This window comes from Miniopterus natalensis, chromosome 9, assembly GCF_054644295.1.
Source record: "Miniopterus natalensis isolate mMinNat1 chromosome 9, mMinNat1.hap1, whole genome shotgun sequence".
Taxonomy (NCBI): domain Eukaryota; kingdom Metazoa; phylum Chordata; class Mammalia; order Chiroptera; family Miniopteridae; genus Miniopterus; species Miniopterus natalensis.
The window spans coordinates 78520639-78533500 of NC_142089.1; the positions used below are offsets into that span (position 1 = coordinate 78520639).

Sequence of the window (12862 nt, forward strand, 5' to 3'; positions counted from 1 at the left end):
TGATAAAATGTTTCACCCAAAAACCTTCTACTGAATTTACATCTATTTAGTTTAGTTAAGAATTGTTTAGATTACCCATGAAAAAAATCATGATATATAAGTCAATTATTATCCCAGGTTTTTTCCCTGCTGACACATTTTATAACAGAGATAATATAAACTTACTTTTGTAAACCCAGGTAAACTAAACCATTATATTTCATAATGATAACTTTAAAGACATGTCTATTTAAATAAACCAAACTTTAACACACTTTAATATCAAATGTTTTCCCGGACTATGAGATCCTAAAAAGCATTTGGGTTAGTTTCTGCTATATTTATTAATTTATGTAAGTGCTTCATTTTTTAAAGCCAATTAAACAGAGTTCTTTTATAAATTATTTTAATACCATATTGTACCCAAAACATACAAATAAACACAGAGAAAGAAACAAAGTTACTGATATTTATAGAGAAGGCACTTAAGATTTATCATGTACCCTATTTCCAAGAACCTTTTTTTTTTTAAGGAACGACTCTTAGGTCTTAGAGAAGATGAAGGTAGGAAAATCTACATCATAGGATGATCGAGCACCTTCGGTGGGGAGGGAGGCACAAGGCACAGAAAGTGCACAAAGCCACCGGGAGGATACACTGCCCACCCCCGCAGGCCTGATGGTAACAAGTTAGCGCTTGGCTTTCCCAGGGTGCAGGCCTGGCTATTTTATAGAGGGTTGGGTTCTGGTCCCATCTGGTCTGTAGGGGTGAGAATGACCTGAGCCTGATAAGTTAGTCTTCAACATCTCCAGGGTAGGATGGGGTGGGGTGAGGGGTGCCTGGGTCTGAGTTGTCAGGGCAGCCCTGTACCTCCCAGGAGGCCCCAGAGCCAGTGTGCCCAGTGGACAGCTCAGACCATGTCGAAACACCACCCAACCACCTCCACAGCAACATACTCAAAGGGCAGGTTCAGAGGGACAGGGGCCCTGCTGAAGTAAGTCTTGCTCTGTGGGGTGGGCCCCTGCACAGCTGATCCTCCATGCTGGTCAGTAGTGGCAGCCAGTCCTTGTAGCAGCTTATCTGCTAGGGGAAATCCCTCCCACTGAGGTACCAACAGCAATCAAGGCTCAACAACAAGAGGGTGTACAGACCTACTGGAGTGTCCAGCTTGGGTGATCAGAGAGGCTGTGCCACTGGGCCCTACAGGACACCTACTACATCAGGTCACTCTACCAAGCCCAGGAAACATAGCAGCTCTGCTTAATACATAGAAACAAACATAGGGAGGCTGCCGAAATGAGGAGACAAAGAAATATGTCCCAAATGAAAGAACAGAACAAGACTCCAGGAAAAGAACTGAACAAAAGGAGACAAACAATCTACCAGACACAGAGTTCAAAACACTGGGTCTAAGGATGTTCAAGGAACTTAGTGAGAACCTCAACAGCATAAAAAAGAAAGTCAGAAATGAAGGTTACACGAACTGAAATGAAGAATAATTTACAGGGAATCAACAGTACAGTAGATGAAGCCGAGAATCAAATCAGCAATTTGGAATATAAGGAAACAAAAAATACCCAATCAGAACAGCCAAAAGAATCCAAAATGATGAGGCTAGTGTAAGGAGCCTCTGGGACATCTTCAAGTGTACCAACATTTGCAACTTGGGGTGCCAGAAGGAGAAGAGAGAAAGCAAGAAATTGAAAACCTATTTGACAGAAAACTTCCCTAACTTGGTGAAGGAAACACACACACACACAAGTCCAGTTAGAACAGAGTCCCAAACAATTTGAACCCAAAGAGGCCCCCAGCAAGGTACATCATAATTAAAATGCCAAAGTTTAAAGACAAAGAGAAAGCCTTTTGTATTTTTTTTCAACATTATTTATCCTTTCTATGCCCTCTTCCACCTCCACCATTCCCACCCCTCCACCCTGCACAGTCACCACACTGTTGTTCTTGTCCATGAGTAAGAGAGAATCTTAAAAACAGCAAGAGAAAAGCAATTAGTTACCTACAAGGGAAACTTTGCAGGCCAGGAGGGAGTGGCAAGAAATATTCAAAGTGATTGAAAAGTAAGCACCTACAACCAAGATTATTCTACCCAGCAAAGCTACCATTTAGAATCGAAGGGCAGTTAAAGAGCTTCGTAGACAAGAAAAAGCTAAAGGAGTTCATCACCACCAAACTGCATTATGTGAAATGTTAAAGGGTATTCTTTAAGAAGATTAAAAATATGAACAACAAAATGGCAATAAATACATATCTACCAACAATTGAATCTACAAATAAAATTAACAATCAGAAGAGAAACAGACTCATGGACACAGAGAACTTTTTGTTGGTTGCCAGATGAAGGGGAGGGTTGGGAGATGGGTGAAACAGGTGAAGGGACTAAGAAGTACAAATTTGTTGTTACAGAATAGCCATGGAGTGTAAAGTACAACATAGGAAATATAGTTAATAATGTTCTAATAACTATGCATGGAGTTGGATGGGTGAGAGATTTATTGGGGTGATCACTAATTAAATTATGTAATGTCTGGTCATTGAGGTGTACACCTGAAAGTAATATAATGATGTATGCCAACTGTAACTGAAATTAAAAAAAATATTTTTAAAAACACACATCATAATTAAAATACAAAAGGTTAAAGACAAAAAGATTTTTTTTTAAATTGTTGACAGTATTACAGATGTCTCCCATTCCCACTCCGTTGCCCCTCTCCACCCAGCCCCCACCCCACCCATGCCCATAGCTCCCCTCAACTTAAAGAGAGCTCGGCCAGCAAGCATGCCACCGAAGTCCAAGAAGCCTGCCTTTTGGAGCCTGAGGAGGGATTCTCACCAGGCTCCCCATGAAAGAGACAAGGCTGTGCCACAGGCACGGCCATCCTAGGGTGGCATGCCAGGCACCTGGCACCAGCGAGGTTTCAGCCTGGCCTGTAAGCTGTGCTACAATGTGTGGAAGGTGGTACAGAGCACCGTGGACTGGGGGCCCTTTTCTCCACGTCCTCTCCAGCACACGTTGTTTGTTGTCTGTCGGTGGCTGCCATTCTGCGGATGTGAGGCGATGGGATGGAAATGGCTGGCTCCTCAGCGGCTAGAGGGCTCCCACCAGGTTAGCAAGGACGGCTGTAGCTGCGGCTGTTTCTTTCAACACTGGCACCACCTGCTATACTGGCGCATTCTGGCCTTGCTGCACAACAGCCAGAAGGCGGTGGGGGAAACCATGGTTTGCTGCCAGCGGCAAAAGAGTTACCTGCACTGATTGGGCCCAGTGGGAAGCTCTGGGACTCGGCTGTGGATCCAAACACAGGCCAGACTTGGAAGCAAGGGCAGAAGGACATGATTCAGGACCCATGCAGGGAACTAGCAAACCTGCTAATGCAGAATGAGGGTCGGAGCTGGAGGGGTGCTTTTCCACCCTGTGCAAAATTGTGGACTTCTGGGCTGACCCTTACCAGCTCCCTGAGCCCACTCAGCAGCCAGGGGCTCCTCCCTTTTCTCTGGGGAAAGCAGCAGGAAGGGCAGGGATTCCCTCTTGCTGTAGCCACGATTCATGACTGAACCACTTGCTCTGCTGCATTGGACCCCTAACCCCTCTCCTTGGAAGTCAGAAGTCACAGTGGCAGAAAATGCTAGGAGTCAGCATTTTAAATGTCTTCCTAGGTCGGGCTAGGAAGATTGTTATAATGAGGAGAAAAGGAACCTCACTGTGTGACCGTCCTTTGAATTTTCCCCTTTCCTGCCCTACCTTTGGCATTCCGCAGGATCCTCATTCATTGTTTAAGACAGAAGTTGTGTCCATGGTGAAAGATCATCCCTCTTTCTCCCCTAATCCCTGAGATCATATCTTATTCACTTTACAGACAGGAACCCGTACCCAGGAGAGGGCGAGGCAAAATGGACCTGGTGAAAGGGCATGTTCTCAGAGACAAAGGAAGGATGATGATCCTTGACTGTTGCTGCTCTTCACAAGGAATCTGTTATTTGTGTCTATTTTTATTCATATTCAAGTTTATGGTTAATCTATTCCCATCCCCCTACCCCCTGAGATCTGACAGTCTGTTCCATGCATCTATGCCTCTGGACCTATTTTGTTCATTGGTTTACTTTGTCCCACAGACTCCACATATAAGTGAGATTATGTGATATTTGTCTTTCTCTGACTGGCCTATTTCGCTCAGCATTATAATCTCCAGGTCCATCTATGCCGTCACAAAGGGTAAGAGATCCTTTTTTTTTTTTTAAAGCTGCATAGTAGTCCATTGTGTAAATGTACCACAATGTTTTGTCTGTTCATCTGCTGATGGGCACTGGGGCTGTTTCCAGATCTTAGCTATAGTAAATAACACTGCTATGAACATAGGGGTGCATATATTCTTTCTGATTGGTGTTTTGGGATTCTTAGGATATATTCCCAGAAGTGGGATCACTGGGACAAATGGCAGTTCCAATTTTAATTTTCTGAGGAAACGCCATACTATTTGCCATAGTGGCTGCACCAGTGCATTCCCCTCAGCAGTGTACGAGGGTTCCCTTTTCTCCACATCCTCGCCAGCACATGTTGTTTGTTGATTTATTAATGGTAGCCATTCTGGCAGGTGTGAGGTGATTATCTCATCATAGGTTTTTTTGTTTTGTTTTTAAAATATATCTTTATTGATTTCAAAGAAAGGAAAGGAGAGGGAGAGAGAGACAGAAACATCAATGATGAGAGAGTCATTGATTGAGCCCACAACCCAGGCATGTGCCCTGACCAGGAACCGAACTCTGATCGCCTGGATCCTAGGTCGACACTCAATCACTGAGCCACGCCCGGCCGGGCTCATTGTAGTTTTAATTTGCATCTCTGATGATTAGTGACGTTGCACATTTTTTCATATGTCTATTGGCCATCTCTATGTCCTCTTTGAAGAAGTGTCAATTCTTTGCCCATTTTTTAATTGGATTGTTTGTCTTCCTCTTGTTGAGTTGTGTGAGTTCTTTATATATGTTGGACATTAACCCATTATCAGGTGCATTATTGGCAAATATGTTCTCCCACACAGTGGGTTCCCTTTCCATTTTGATGATGGTTTCCTTAGCTGTGCAGCTTTTTAATTTGATCCAGTCCCACTTTTTAATTTTTTTCTTTGTTTCCCTTGACCTAGGAGATGTAAAGGTGAAAATCCTGAGACATGAGATGTCAGATTTTACTGCCCATGCTTTCATCCAGGATTTTTATGGTTTTACAACTTAAAGTCTTTTATCCATTCTGAGTTTATTCTTGTGTATGGTGTAAGTTGGGGTTTAGTTGTTTTTTGGGTTTTTTTTCATGTACCTGTCCAATTTTTCCAACACCATTTATTGAAGAAACTGTCTTTACTCCATTGTATGCCTTTGTCTCCTTTGTCAAATATTAATTGGCCATAATGGCGCGCGTCAATGTCTGGGGTCTTTGTTTTTTCAACTGGTCTATATGCCTGTTCTTGTGCCAGTACCAGGCTGTTTTGATTATAGTGGCTTTCTAATATAGTTTGATATCCAGTATTGTGATCTCTTTAACTTTGTTCTTCTTTCTCAAGATTCCTGTAGCTATTCAGGGTCTTTTATGGTTCCATATAAATTTTTATAATGTTTGTTCTAGATCTGTGAAATATGCTGTTGGTATTTTAATAGAAACTGAATTGAATCTATAGATTGCTTTGGGTAGTATGGACATTCTAATGATATTACTTCTTCCAATCCATGAACACAGTATATACTTCCACTTGTTTGTATCTTTCTTTATTTTTTCAAGGTCCTTTAGTTTTTTGAGTACAGGTCTTTTACCTCCTTGGTTAAGCTTATTCCTATACATCTTCTTCTTGTTGCGGTGATAAATAAGATTGTGGTTTTTTTTTAGTTGTTTTTTTTTAAATTAAAAATATCTTTACTGATTTCAGAGAGAGGAAGGGAGAGGGAAAGAGAGATAGAAACATCAATGATGAAAGAGTCATTGACTGGCCTCCTGCATGTCCCCTACTGGGGATCAAGCCAGAAATCTGGGCATGTGTCCTGACCCGGAATAGAACCATTATCTCCTTGATTATAGGTGAATGCTCAGCCACTGAGCCAGGCTGGCCGGGTGAGATTGTTTTTTAGTTTTTCTTTCTGAGTTCATTATTGGTGTATAAAAATGCCAATGATATCTGGATGTTAATTTTGTATCCTGCTATTTTGCTGAATTCAGTTTTTAAATCTAGCAGTTTTTTTGGTGGAGTGTTTATGATTTTCTATGTACAATATCATGTCATTGTGAATAACGAGTTTTACTTCCTCCTTTCCAATTTGTCTTTTATTTTTTTCTTCTTACCTGATTGCTGTGACTGGGACTTCCAGTACAGTGTTGAAAAAGAGTGGTAAAAGCAGACACCCCTGTCTTGTTCCTGTTCCTAAGAAAAACACTTAGTTTTTGCCCACTGAGTATGATGTTGGCTGTAGGTTTGTCATATATGGCCTTTATTATGTTGAGGTATGATCCCTCTATTCCCATTTGCTGAGAGTTTTTATTATAAATGGGTGCTGGATTTTCTTGAGTGCTTTTTCTGCGTCTACTGATATGATCATGTGATTTTTATCCTTAATTTTACGTGATGTATCACATTCATTGATTTGTGATTTACTGTACCAACTTTGCATCCCTGGAATATGATCTCTTTAATGTTTTGCTGGATCCAGTTTGCTAATATTTTGTTGTAGATATTAGCATCTATGTTCATCAGGGATATTGACCTGTCATTTTCTTACTTTTTAGTGTCTTTATCTGGTTTTGGAATTAGCACAATGCTGGCCTCAAAAAAAGCTTGGAAGTCTTCTTCCTCTTGAATTTTTTGGAATAGTTTGAGGAAGATAGGTGTAAACTCTTCTTTGAATGTTTGGTAAAACTCACCTGTGAAGACATCTAGTCCAGGATTTTTATTTGCTGGGAGTTTTTTGATTACTGCTTTGATTTCATTAGTTGTTACTGGTCTATGCAGATTTTCGTATTCTTCCTGATTCAGTTCTGGGAGGTTGGATGTTTCTAGGAATTTATCCATTTCACCCAAGTTGCCCAATTTGTTGGCATAAAGGCGTCAAAAGGAGTCATTCAAATATCTCGGCCAAAGGCCTTCCATGCAGCAGGAACAGCTGGTGAATTGGACCCCAAGAATCTTCTCCTGGCCCATACCTGTTCCATCTGAGTTTCCAGGGCAGTGTTTGCTTCCCTTCTTGGCTTCCAAGCCCTGCGTTGGGGCAGGTTCTGTCCTGAGCTCAGTGGTCCAGCCATCCCCAAGAGAAGACTTGGTTCACCCTGAAAACCTCCTCTTCCCCCACACATGGAGTCCCATCTCTCTAGAATTCCCCAGGATCATGAGAAGTTCTGGCCACTAACAATAAGAAGATCCCCACAGCTATATGGTTTGACCTAGCTCTTTATATGGGCGATGTGAGGCCAGGAAGAATAGGATGTTTACAAGGCCTTAAAAAGTGTCACCCAGCCCTAGCTGGTTTGACTCAGTGGTTAGAGGATTAGCCCTCTGACTGAAGGGTTGCAGGTTCCATTCTGGTCAAGGGCACAGTCTTTGGTTGCAGGCTCAGTCCTTGGCCCCGGTCAGGGCACATGCGGGAGGCAACCAATCAATGTGTCTCTCTCACATAGATGTTTCTCTTTCTCTGTCTCTCCCCATCCCTTCCACTCTTTCTAAAAAAATATATGGAAAAGATCCTTGGGTGAGGATTAACAACAACAACGACAAAAGTGTCACTCATCCATCCATCAGCCAGGCATCAGTCCCACCTCAGAAGCTTAAAGACACCGTAAGAATTTTTAAACTGATTTATAACAGGTAGACACAGCCCTTGTGACATGCCAGTTGTTCCCACCATTTTACAAACACAAATTCTTTTACAACCTCCATAACCTCAGGGTGGGTATGGGTATGTTTTTATTACTGCCAACTGTCTGATGAGGAAACCAAGGCACAGACAATCCTGCTCTCAGACCTTGCCTCTGTAAAGTACAAATATTAACACATCACAGCTTCTGTGGACCAGGCATCTGGGCATGGTTTGGCTGAGAGCCTTTGTCTCAAGGTCTCCATGAGGCAGGAGATGGGTTTCAATTGAGGCTCCACTAGGGACAGATTTCACCCCAAAGTCACTTGCCCGGTTTGTGTCCGGATGCAGTTTAGACTCAGAGCTCAAATTCCTGCCTGGCCTGGGCCCTTCCTTGGTTCTCTCCTATGGGGCCTCTATGCAGGGCAGCTCAAACCATGGGCGTTTGCTCTCCCAGTTCCAGAGATACTACAGACAGAAAAAGAGACAGGTGGGCAGGCAGGCAGACAGACAGATGCATACCCACAACAGAGAGAGAAAATGAAATAGAGGCTGAGAGAAAGGAAGGGAACTCAAGAATGAGAGTACGAGAGGAGTGACAGGACCTGACATCCCATCACCTGGGCTGGATTCTATGCTGTGTGAGCACTCAGTGAACACACAGGATGTTCCCACCAGGAGGCTAGAATCACTAGAAGCCACGGTGAAGGCTCCAACCACATGGATCTACATGAGGCACTTGGTCTAATTCTCAGTTTAACAAGAGACCACGGGCAGGATGATAATATCTGAGTTTCCTGTCATTTCAACTGCTTCAAGGTGGAGGCCTAAGATGAGGCCAAGATGGGCAGTGAGTCCCCAAAGATCACACATGGGACCCATGGCCTGTTCAGATTGGGGTTCCATGCACATCCCACCCATTCCTGTAACTCCTCCACCTCCGTGTGTGAAGCAGATACATGGGAGGCCAGCCCACAGGTGTTGGAGGTGTTATCTTACTCACACCTGATGAAGTCCTCAAGAAATGGTCTAGCATCATCCTCATTGTGCAGGTTGGGAGACTGGGGGGTTCCTGAGAGGCACAGAGGCTTCCCGAAGACACAGAGCTGGGAAGAAAAAGGAGATGTGAACTCAGCTTTCTCCTCCAGGCCAGGGACCTAGCTTTGGATAGCTCTCCATTCTGACCTGCAGGACCTTGAGCAGCCATCTGACATCTCTCAGCCTCTGTATTCTCATCTCTAGAATGGGGATGTTTCTTGAGGACTCAAGGGGACAATGCTATTCATACAAACTAATACGGGGAGGTTTGTTGTTCCTGAGATAAAAAACATGCCTAGGAGGTAACAATTGTATAAACATCCCCCCACCCCCCACCAAACTGAAGTGGTACTTTTTTGTTGTTGTTTAAAATATTACAAATGTCCCTTTTTCTCCACAATGACCTATTCCACCCCGTCCCAACCCCCTCCCCAGTCCCTCTCCACACCATTGTCTGTGTCCTTCGGTTGTGCATATATGCGTATAAATTCTTTGGTTAATCTCTCCCCCTCCACCCACCCACCCTCCTCCATCCTTCTGAGATTTATCAGTCTGATCTATGCTTCCATGTCATTGAATCTATTCTGTTCAGTTTATTAAGTTCTTTAGATTCCACATATGAGTGAGATCATGTGATGTTTGTCTTTCTCTGCCTGGCTTATTTCGCTTAGCATAATATTCTCCAGGTCCTTCCATACTGTCCTAAATGGTACGAGGTCCTTCTTCTTTACAGCTGCATAGTATTCCATGGTGTAAATGTCCCACAGCTTTTTATCCACTCATCTACTGATGGGCACTTGGGCTGTTTATAGATCTTAGCTATTGTAAACTGTGCTGCTATGAACATAGGGGTGCATAAGTTTTTTGTGATTAGTGTTTCAGGATTCTTAGGATATATTTCTAGAAGTGGGATCACTGGGTCAAAAGGCAGCTCCATTTTAAATTTTTTGAGGAACCTCCATACTGTTTTCCAGTGGATGCACCAGGCTACATTCCCACCAGCAGTGCACTAGGGCTCCCCTTTCTCCACATCCTCGCCAGCACATGCCATTTGTTGATTTATTGATGGAGCCATTCTTACAGGTGTGAAGTGACACCTCATTGTGGTTTTAATTTGCATCTCTCTGATGATTAGCAATTTTGAGCATTTTCTCATGTGTCTGTTGGCCATCTGTATGTCCTCTTTGGAGAAGTGTCTATTCAGGTCCTTTGCCCATTTTTTAATTGGGCTGTTTGTCTTCCTCTGCTGAGTGCTATGAGTTCTTCGTACACTTTGGAAATTAGTCCCTTATCAGGTACATCCTTGGCAAATATGTTTTCCCAGACCATGGAGTTCCTTTGTATTTTCAGGCTGTTTTCCTTTACTGTGCAGAAGCTTTTTAGTTTGATTTAGTCCCATATGTTTTTTTCTTTTGTTTCTCTTGCTCTAAGAGATGTATCAGTGAAAAGTCCACTACGTGGGATGTCTGTGAGTTTACTGCCTATGTTTTCTTCCAGGATTTTTATAGTTTTGTGACTTACATTTAAGTCTTGTGACCACAAGGGAACAGTGAAGAGAAAGAGCAGCCGAATTCAATCTGGGATCCACCCACCTGAGGACTTATTTTGTGAGGAAAACAAATCTCTCTTGTTTAAGACACATTTCATCAGTATTCTGTTGCTTACAATCCTCAGCTTTCACAGTGAATGAGATCCTTCCAACTCCTGATGGTGGGGGGCAGGGTTGTACCATTTCATGGTATTGCAAGAAATGCGTGAGTGTGGAGGCAGAGGAGAGGACAGAGGGAAGGAGGGAGATGCCTGAGAGAAGTATCAACAGTCTTCCAGCTACTCCAGAGGACAACTTTGGGACACAAGGCATGACACCGCTCTAAGCTGGGGTGGGAGAGGATGATCCAATGAGGATCTCAAAGTATGACCAGAGGTGAAGGAGGGACAAGACAGAAAAATAAACAAAGGTCAGATCACGGAGGACTTATTTCTAAAGGCCATAGGAAACCTTTGTCAATTTTAAATAAAAGACAAGATTGTACATTTTCAGAAGATTACTCATTCGGGCAGCATGTAGGGTAGAGAAAGGCTTGGGATGGGGCAATGCTAGAGGCTGACAGACCAGAGAGAACACATCCTATCAAGAGGCCATGATGTCAATATGGCTTAGTACTCTCAATGCCAACTCTGATCACTTCAAATTAGAATCGATTTGTCAGGAATGTCAATGATGAAACACAGGATACACAGGACTCTTCACAGAACTTGCCAGGTTAATTCTAGCAGTTACAAGAAAGTAGTAAAATATGCCCTGCCTTTTCTCAGACCAAGGGACTCTAGAGAACAAAATAGGAGAATTTGCCAAATAAGATTTACTAAAGTGGTAAGGAAAAGGATGTGGAGTCAGCTCAGAGAGAGAAAAATAGATCAGAGGCACATAAGAGGCTCGAGAAACAAACCCAACCATATGTAGAAATGTAATTAATGATGTGTGCGGACTACTGAAGGAGAAAAGTACGAATCAGTGAGGATTGCAGGTGTCACTGGTAAGACATGGGGGAAGGGTGACATGACATCCAAACCTCACTGCAAGTCCAGCACCTTTCCTAAGCAGAGACACACCCTAATCAAAATCAAGGGAGCACCTGCAGGCACCTCCCATTCACTCCAGGGTCAAGCCTGCACTGACCTTGATTTGTTTGCCTGAGGCTGCCTGAGAAACCCACAGGCTTCAGAGAGCTTGCCTCAGGGTCCCTGTGATGGAAAATACACACTCACACTGATGGGGATTAAAATTCTGTTGAGACCCCACTCTAAGTTGGCTCCTCCCTCTCAGATGAGCAGAGTAATGAAAGCTAGGGTAACCCCCAAGGGTGGCCGAAGAGACCCAAGAATCCTTCCCTGAGGAAGGAGCAGGAACACACAGCTGACAAACAAGCAGCCCCTCTCCTCAGCTCCTTATGGCTGGAGACAAACTGGCACATGTAAAAGGTCTGCCCCCTGCCCTCAGCTTCTACCATCCTACCACACAAAACACCCAGGAGATAGCTCAAGAACATACCTATTCACTGTACAGCACGGACAATTGTAGAACTACTCCAATTCCCAGCACTTGGTTATTCTGCCAGAAAAGGGGAAGAAAAATAAACAAAATTTATTAATACCAGCTTTTATTCTCTCTTAAGCCCACTTCCTAGAGCTATAAAGTTATTATGAACATTAATTCACCAACCAGGGTGCAAGGCAGGTACTGTGCCCATTTTACAGAAACATAACCACTGAACCTCACAGCCGGTCATTATTATAGTGCCCAGTGGCAGCTTTTCAGAGCCCTCCTGCTTTCATCTTTGACACTGACATCACCACCTCCACCTGTTGAAAGATACACTGAACAAGTTTATAAATGTCAAGAGTTTATTTGAGCAAAAACTGACTTGAATTGGGCAGCATCCAATCTAGGAGACAGAGGAGCTCCAAGGAACTGTCCAAAATGAAAGACTTTCACAGACTTTCCTCTAAGGGATGGCAGGGTCTTTCAGGCTGATTGACTGGCTTAGATTCCATTCCTGGGAGCCAAACTGTCATTAAGTCTTGGTTTGGGGATGTGGGGCTTAGCATATTCGACTCCATTTTGGGGCTGCTGTCTAATAGTGAATACTCCCTATCAGACAAAAGGCTTGGCTTGCTTACAGTGTATGGCAACTGAAGTTGGCCTCCCAATGGTGGCTTGCAGATGAGCCTAGAAAGGTGCCTGTCCAACCCCTGGGAAGGGCATCAGAGAGCAAAAGCTATAGGAAAGAACAGCAGAGCCTAAATGCAACCATAGAGCAGAAAGCTGGGGTTTCTGGCCTCAATGCCTTGTTACAAATGCCTAACATCTAGAAGGCAGGGGACTGACCCCAGATACCTTCACATTGGGGCATCACAGGGAACCTGATGGACATATACAGCCCACTGTCCAGAGCCCCCAAAAGTCAACAGAAGAGGGGAGAGTCTGAGGTGTCCTTGACAT

The 12862-nt window shown here is 43.5% G+C and overlaps 1 protein-coding gene across 1 annotated transcript in view; it reads right to left on the reverse strand.

Moving 5' to 3' along the window:
* Positions 1 to 11993, reverse strand: part of LOC107528717 (immunoglobulin kappa light chain-like) — a 35028-nt gene extending 23035 nt beyond the window's left edge. The window contains exons 1-2 of the mRNA XM_087820032.1: positions 11912 to 11993; positions 8825 to 8927 (exon numbers count right to left, since the gene is read on the reverse strand). The gene's annotated coding sequence lies outside the window, so the exon portion shown is untranslated. The remainder of the gene's footprint in view (positions 1 to 8824; positions 8928 to 11911) is intronic.
* Between the last annotated feature and the right edge of the window lie 869 nt (positions 11994 to 12862).